The 8,906-nt window shown below is 49.3% G+C and overlaps 1 long non-coding RNA gene across 1 annotated transcript; it reads left to right on the plus strand.

Annotated features, from left to right (window-relative positions):
* On the plus strand, positions 1-4,631 carry LOC121133648. The gene is made up of 3 exons (XR_005870577.1): positions 1-711; positions 1,275-1,466; positions 3,198-4,631. It is a non-coding gene; the product is annotated as an uncharacterized LOC121133648 (long non-coding RNA).
* Positions 4,632-8,906: the final 4,275 nt, after the last annotated feature.

Genomic DNA, 8,906 nt, shown 5'->3' on the forward strand with positions numbered 1-8,906 from the left:
TGGGTTGTTCAAGCAGGTCTTGGACTTAACGGCCCTCCTGCCTCTGTCTCCCGCGTAGCTGGCTTGGCAGACCCGTGGCACCAGGCTGACCCGTGGCACCAGGCCGACCTCTGCTGGACTAGTTCTTGACAATGACTCTCTACAGCAGCTGCACTGCAGCGGGGGACATTTGCCCTTTAACGTGGGTCTTCTAGAAATCGAAACACCAGTCCCCAAACCGATCCCTAACGTTGGTCTTCCGAGCACAGCCCCCAGCCTGCCCAGGAGGTGCGATCTTAGGCAAGGAGGTCTCGGGTAACCCTCATAGCGCCCCCTGGGGGCACGTAATGACATTTAGTTCCATCTACTGAATGCCTCTCCTGGGCACTTCATGCATTCCGTCTTCATGGCTCTTCCCAGTAACCCACGCGGGTATCATTGTCATCATTTTGCAGCAGAGGACACTAAGCAGGGCTGAGTGGCGTGGGCGATGGGACCAGAGTCCTGCTTTTAGGCTCCAGCCAGTGCGACTGTTCTCTGGCTGCTTCCACGCTTGCCTGGCCTTTCTGACTTCAGCTCCGAGAGGAACTCCGAGCACTTCCTCTCCTGTTTATGTCCAGGCCCTACATCCAGCGAAGTCCCCTGCAGGCCTTCCAATGGGGCCTGACTCTCATTCATCCAGGACCGCGGAAGGGCGAGTGTTGCTCGGGGGAGTCACGCAGAGCCTCTGAGGTACGTGAATGTCAGGCTGGCTGCGGGTGGAACCGGCTGTGGAGGGTGCATTCAGGATTCTAGTAAAATCTTTACCCGTACCCCAGATGCCGCCGGTGGCGACGCACACTTCCGGTTTTAGCCGCATAGCCCGGTGCATCTCCAGCCATGAGTCTCCTGGCCCAGGTCGCTGGGCTAGTTGCCTTAGTTGAGGGGTTCTGTGCTGTAGCTGACCAAGACCCAACCTGGAAGAGGAATCGTAGAAGGTTCCTCTTCCAGGTTGGATTTGGGAAATGAGGGAAAGGCTCCATCCAGTTAGCTGGGTCTGTGTTAGACGCTTGGACCGAGTCGTTCGCTGTTCATCGTTTAGCGCGTATTTTATATGTTTGGTTGTGAGCCTGGCTGTTAACAGCCGGGCCATCTCTCCAGCACATTTAACACATAATTTGAACGAAAATAATACCACATTGTGGCAGCTTGAATGAGAATGACTCCATCATCATGGACTCTAACCCTCTGAAACTGTGAGCCCAATCAGATGCTTTCTCTCAGAAGGTCACTCAGTCATGGTGTTTTTGTCACAGCAATAGACCAGTAGCTAAGGCATATGTCCAGCCTTAATCGTAAGACAACTGGCCAGCAAGTGTGGACTACCTTGGTGACAGACTGGACACCCGGGAGTCAGGGAGATCAGAGCTGACATCAGAGAGTCCCCGGGCAAAGCGGAGGGGACGGTTTTCTGTATGGAGACCCCGTGGATTAAAGCAGCAGGGCAGGTAGGTCTGTGGCCTGGGGCTGCAAAGGGCTCGAAGGGGAAGAGCCAGAAGAAAGGAAAACAAAACGAAAAGCAGAGAGAGGTTCGTGGAGCTTGGGGGAAGTCCTGTCTTTCTCCTAAACCGGGGGAGCCGGGCTGGAAATGGAGGGTAACGGGTGACACAGAGTCACACTTGTCCTTTAACTCTAGCTGAGTACTGAGCACAGGAGAAAATGTCACACTCGGGTCCCGGTTGATGGGGAGGCAAACAGGACCAAGGTCAAAGAAGTCTAGACGGACGGGCCTTGATGCTTGGCTGGAACGAGCACTGGAGAGGCTGTCGGAAGGGACCATTTTTAACTCTGGGGGAGGGGGCCTTGCTTAATACCGTCCCCCCAGAGGGATGTAGGACTGGTACTACCTGGATGGGTCATGCTGTCGCCCCCAGGAAAATGACCAGGCACTGCGACTTATCAAACTCATAGATTCTCTTGAAGTTGGGGAACTTTTCCTGAAGAGAAGGGGAGGGGGGTACAGACCCGACTGCAGCTACCACAGTCTACCGCAGAGATAGTATGGAGGGGGCCAGTCTCTAGCCCCTAAGGAGACCAACAGGATCCCATTCACCATAAACTTGAATGTCATCAGGCAAGATGCCAACATATGCAGTCCTGTGGTAGAGCATTATCTGTTTATGGTGTGACTTCTGTTTATGGTGCATTTGTTCAACTCGGTGAAGCTGTGATTCTTTGCCTGCCTGGTGGTCTGACAGAGAGCTGAACGGCCAATAGCGAGGCCGGGGCAAGGATGGGTGGGGCTGGCAGGCAGAGAGGACAAATAGGAGAAAGGAGGGAAAGAGCAAGGAGAGGAGGACTTCGGGGCCACCCAGACAGCCACGGAGTAAGAGCGAAAGTAACAAATACAGAAGTAAAGATAAAAGCCCAGGGGGAAAAGGTAGACGGGTTAATTTTTAAAAAAAAGCTGGCTAGAAACAAGCCAAGCTAAAGCCAGGCATTCGTACTAAGGCTTCGAGATTTATTTGGGCCCTGGGTAGTAGGCCTCCCAGAAAACAAACAAAAAAAGCCAAGTGAGACCCTAAGCGAGGCGTTCCACTGTTGAGTTCGAGGCTGTGGGCACACAACAGTCCAGGCACCGTCGGGATTCTCAGCCTGGGCTCTGAGATGGCCTATCAAGCGACATCTTGGCTTCAGCTAGAACACAAGTTGCAAAGGTAGAGAGGGAGGGACAGGCGCCAACAGCGTCAGGAGCTCAAGTGGGGCTGTTTGGAGCACTTTGCTTCCATTTTGAATAAACAGAGACACACACATGCGCGCACGCACGCACGCACGCACATGCTTGTGGCATCCTTCAAGTGTTCCACCCTGATGTCACTTCTTTTCAAGAGATCTTAAAAAGAAAAAGAATTCCTTGTGTATCTTAGGTATGTCTCCCCAATGGTACCCAGAAGTCTTTGGCAAATATGGGAACATTTTGAAGTGAAATGCTAAGCCAGGAAGTTCACACGGCAAGAACTGGTCTTTCAGGATGCCCTGGGTAGTCAGGCCAACAGGTTGTGTTCAGGACAGTAAAAGCAGCCAAATTACCCGGATGTTTGTCTAAGGCAACCTAGTGTTTTTTTGCATAGCCGGCCACGGGTGACGTGTGGGTTTGCCAATGGACCAAGAGAGGGTGTGAACAAATTGAGTGCCTTAATCGTCACCCGACAGTTTGGCTCGTGTTTTCTGTTCTAAAGATATTCACTGGAGCAGTGGAGAAGCGCAGGCGCACAGCGAATGAGGAGCCCTGGGAGGCAACTGGCCCCACGGAGGTGCACGGCGGTCAACAGCCGCGCTGCGCTCTTTGCTACGCTGAAGAAACAGTGGGCTGGGCTTAGAGCCTTACGCTGATGGGCCTTGAGCTTCGTGGCTGCCACACTTCCTGTAGAACAGGTCCCTGGCCCAGACCCAACCGCAGAGTTGGCAGTCGGCTCTAGGAGTAGGGTCTGCCTGGGCCGGCAGGACTCTGCTGAGGAAATGGGTGTTGGATGGCACTCTCCAAGTTTGGTGTAATGGTTATCCCCGTTACACCTCGGTGACAAGCTGGGTCGCTCCAGACGGCTCCCAGGCACTGAGCGTTGGAGGGGAGACTGAACGCCCTGCAACCCTACAGCTGTAAGCATTGGTTGGTGCTGGGACTTGGCCCTGACCTGTGATGCTATACTGCGTTTGCTGCTCTCTGAATTCCCGCCCTCACTCCACACTGGGGCCGGGTGGGAGGCTGGTAGGAAGGGGAACAGTCTACGTGGAAGGGGCACTTGCCCAGGGTCTTTTCTCCTTAGCTCTGAAGGTCTCCTTGCCCAGACCTGGCTGCTACGACTACAGAGTTTGCCAGTCTACAGAGAAGATACAGGGGCTGCTGCCGAGCAAGGCCAAGGAACAGAGATTCTTGTCAAGTTCTTAGTAGCTAACACCCATGTTGTCAGACCCGTGGGGCGAGGAGCCCAGCCATGAAATCAGATCGCCACCAAGTACTCAGGCCTGCGATCCCAGAATCTGACTGAGGCAGGAGGATCACGACAAGTTCAAAGCCAGCCAGACTAGGTTACAGAGTGAGACTGTCTGAAACCCCTCCGCTCTCAGAGCAGATCTAGATCCCTGCCTTCCTTAAGTCCATCATGTTACTGAATTCCAAGCAATGGGAAACAGATGATAATTCATTGGAAAAAGCAAAACCAGGAATCATGAATCCTCACAGATATGCCAGAGAATAAAATGGTTATTGAACCAGATATTCCATTGTTTCAAAGCACTTCTCTAGAAGCACCCATTGATGACAGGGAAAACAGTTTCACCTCGGCAGGTGGCAGCTTCAGTACTCAAATGAGTGTCCTCTCAGCAGTGAAACCAATGACCTAATGGGGGAGACTTCAGCACGAAATGTGTGATGCCCTTACCAAAGCACCTACAAGCTCAATGCGACAGTAAGAAAACACCAGGAGAACCCAGAGCGAGGGCTATTCCACAGAATGACTGGTCCTTAGTATTCAAAAGTATCCAAAGTAAACGACACAGACAGAAAGCCACAGCCACCAAATGTTTGTCCGTTCTGATCGGGTCTCTCACTCTAGAGGACATCAGCAGGACAGCTGGGGACAGCAGGATTAGAATTCCCTAGGAGACTGCTCTTCCCCAGGGTTAGGACATGAAGCATCAGGCTGGCGCCTTACTTTCAAATGGTTTAAAAAATAAATTTATATTTCTAAATCTCTTAAACACTTTAGGTGATAGCTTCTAATGAAAACAATTAAACTCAATTTTAAAAAAGTCACCGCTCAGCTGTCACAGGGAATTTGAGGCTTGAATGTACACATGGCTGTTTGGAGCCGACTGTGTTAAGAATTCTCCCTTAAAAAGTCAGTGGGCAGGGGGCTGGAGAGATGGCTGAGGATAAGAGCACCAGCTGCTCTTGTACCAGAGTTCAGTTCCCAGCAACCCCAGTAGGCTGCTCACAGTCACCTGTAGCTCTAGATTCAGGGGATCTGACAGTCTCTGCTGCAATCTGCCAGCTCTGCACACACACACACACACACACACACACACACACACACACACACTCACTCAGACACATACACAAGCACGCTGGCACTCACACTCAGACACACACACACACACACACACACACACACACACGCAGGTACTGCACTCACACAAAAACACCCCCCCATACACACACACACACACACACACACACACACACACACACGCATGCACCCACTCATACACACACACATGCACTGCACTCACACACAGACACACACGCAGGCACTGCACTCACACAAAAACACCCCCTTCCCCCCCCACACGCTCCTGTAAACAGCTCCTAAGAGCGACTCTAATGAAACTCGTGGGGTCACTTAAAAAACAAACAAACATCAAAATGGAAAGTGAGTAGCGGGGAAGATGGAAGGATCAGTGGGATGAATATGGTTAAAACACTGTGTACACATATGAAAATGCCATGATAAAGCCTGTGTTATGTATAGTTAACATAATCTAATTGAAATGGCTAAAAAGTAAAAAAAGAAGAATTTAGATTAATTGGGTTATCACCCTTTTCAAACTAAAACTTCTGCCAAGATTCACGTCAATATTAACAAAGCTTTCCTGTGTTGGGTTAGAGGTGAAGAGAGGGGAACATGGCAACACATGCCTGTGATTCCAGTGCCTGGGAGTATAAGACCAGAAATCCCAAGTCAGCCCCTCCTACACAACCATCAGAGGCCAGCCTCGGCTACACTGGACCTAAAACAAGCAAAAGATGGTATTTAAAGCCGACAGACCAAGCCAGGTCCACTGGCCTAGGCCTGGAATTTGAGCACCTGGGGGCCTGCAGTAGGTAGGCTGTGAGTTTAAGACTGGCCGGGCATTCGCTCAAGGCCTGGGCTTTCCAGCAAACCAGCTGTCAAAAACACAAAACGTGGCAGACGAGAGGCAAAGCTTCAACAGGGAAAACTGCCTAAGAATAAAAACAGAGGCTTCAGCCGGGCGGTGGTGGCGCACGCCTTTAATCCCAGCACTCGGGAGGCAGAGGCAGGCGGATCTCTGTGAGTTCGAGGCTAGCCTGGTTTACAGAGGGAGCCTGTTTGGACAGGCTCCAAAACAATAAAGAAACCCTGTCTCGAAAAACAAAACAAAAACAAAAAAAAAAAAGAAAGAAAGAAAGAAAGAAAAAGTGAACCATCTCTGGGCTCAAGCAGTGGTTCTCAACCTTCCTAATGCTGCGGCCCTTTAATACAGTTCCTCGTGTTGTGGTGACCCCAGCCGTGGAATTATTTTGTTGCTACTTCCTAACTGTAGTTTTGCTGTTATGATTGGTAATGTAAATATCTCATATGCAAGGTATTTGATATATGACCCCTGTGAAAGGGGATTGTGACCTATTCACAGGTTGAAAAACCACAGCTAAAACCCAAGCACTTGGGAAGCCAAGGCAGCAAGTACAGGGCTGGGCTACACCGTGAGTTCAAGGTCAGCCTGGGCCACATTGTGAAGCACTGTCTCAAAAGGGAAGTCTCACAATTAAGTGGGGTAAGGAGGCCATGCAATGGTTAAGAGTGTTAAGGGTGTTTGCCAAAGCTACCTACTGGGTTCAGCCCCTCAAAAGTTGTCCTGATAGGTGCGTGTGCACACTCACCCTCATACCACACACGTGCGCGCGCACGCGCACACACACACACACACACATTCTGAAAATATGTGTAAGATAGATACAATGTCTGGTTCTAGGGTTAGGGTAATTAGGTACAAGTTAAACCTAGAAACCCTTGGCAAGCCGAGGAATTAGAGCTAAGCTCATGAGTGGGCATCGCGATGCACTCACAAGATACCAGGTCACCTATGAATCAAGTCTGAGAAAATCAGGACACCAAGACACAACAGATTGTAAGCCGAGTTTAAAAGTGGCAATTGTGGGCCTGCACTGGTAATCTATCAGTAACTGTAGACACGCCCTTCCTTACAGCAACCAACGTGAAGATTTGTGAAACTGGGAAAACCACCCAAAAGCTGACTCAGGCAAGAATCAAGTGCCGGTGTTTTGTTGGGGAGGCTTGGAGGGGTAGGGAGAGCGTGATAATTTTGTGCATCTTTTCCAAGTTTCTTCACAATCTGCTGATTGGCACAACCAGCCGCATCCTGGTCAACAGCCAGCCATCAGTAGGGAATAAAGCAGTCTGGCCCTGGCTGTGGCACGTAGGTGAAGACGCAGCCAGAGTGTATTACCTGAGATCTAACTTTAAGGATGTCACTGTGAACACAAATCGAAGGACATTTATAAAATGCCAATTGCATGAGAGCCAACAATAAGCTAAGGGACAGCTAAGAGGAGACAATGGAATGCAAAACTAGTCCTAGCTTGGCAAGGAAAAACGCACATGAAGGACATGGGACAAAAATGGTATCGACCTCATGTTGTAGCAAAGTTGAGTTTTTGTAGCCCCAAACCTGTAAGAGAACCCACGTTCTCCAAAAGGCATGAGAGGAGCGCCGTGGACCAGCCATTGACGATGGCTCAGAACAAACTGCTGAGTTAGCAGCAGATACCTGAATCCTCGGCTGTTTGGGAAACTGAGGCAAGAGGAACTCAAGCTTGAGACTGACCTGGTCAGTCCAGTCGGCGTCTCAAAATAAAAACTGATGAGCAAACATCATGTTGGCCGTAGGTTCAGCCCTAGTTCCACAAAAATAGAAAAAAAAAAAAAAGATGGAAATGAAAAGGCCCTGTGGTCAAGTGCCAAGCATTTGTGAGTTTGTAAGAATCCTCAACGCTAGTCCTGCGCGAACAAGAAAGGGTATTCGCTACTTGAAGGATTCGCTGCCCATGTGCTTGCTATGCACTCAGCACTAAAGCCGTGGCCTTGGTCCCTGCTGGGATGAGCATCCTAAGGTCTTCCTCATCTAGAACCCCAGCATTCAGGGTAGATTTCATTCAAAGCCCTGTCTTGTCACTGTCACTGTAGGCAAATATCCTTCCTAACATTTGTAAAATGACCGAGGAACAGGAAACTTAATTCGAGTGGATATGGTTGACGTATACTATAAGAATAAAAAAAATATAATTTAAGCCGGGTTTTGGTGGCGCACGCCTTTTATCCCAGCACTCCAGGCCAGCCTGGAATACAAGAGTGAGTTCTAGGACAGCCTCCAAAACAGTACAGAGAAACCCTGTCTCGAACCCCCCCCCAAAAAAAAAACAAATTAAATAGCTGGATCTGGCTCCCAGCACCCACAGGGCAGATCACAGTACCTGTGACCCCAGTTCCAAGGGCTCTGACACCTTCTGGTTTCCACAGGTTCCAGGGATGAAGGTGATGGAGACATATATGTAGGCAATACATTCACAAAAGGTTAAAATGGTAAATTTTCAAAAAGTATAGGTTTAAGTTTACAAACCAAGAGGATACATTTTACAATGCTTAACTTTATCATCCATGAAGAGCGCACATTTTAGGCATGATTTTGCAGATATTCTTAAGTCATTTCTGCTTTCTTTGGAAATCAATACGAAAACATTAATTGTCCTGAGGCAATCAATGCTACATTGTCCCAGGAGTTCTGGACCTTCTCTCGGTGCAATAAATCAAGTTGCAGTCTGCTAGGGATCACAGCAGCAACTGTCAGTCACTTCAGTGCTAACACCCCGCTCTGCCTGCCTTACTGTGATTCTTGTCTGGTCACAAGCTTACGGCCAAGAACTAAAACCCAAGGTTCTCCCCATAAGGCATGGATAAACTCTGGTTATATATATAAATATATATATACATATATTATATATGTGGTCTCAACATAGCAGCAAAAAGCACAACTCCCATATATGATGTAAGGCAGACACACTGGCCCACAGAAGCCAAGCACACACTGTGAGCTCATTTAAAGTTCAGGAAGAACAAATGTATGATAGTCAG

This window comes from Mesocricetus auratus, unplaced genomic scaffold (genome assembly GCF_017639785.1).
Source record: "Mesocricetus auratus isolate SY011 unplaced genomic scaffold, BCM_Maur_2.0 Super-Scaffold_100023, whole genome shotgun sequence".
NCBI classification, from domain to species: Eukaryota; Metazoa; Chordata; class Mammalia; order Rodentia; family Cricetidae; genus Mesocricetus; species Mesocricetus auratus.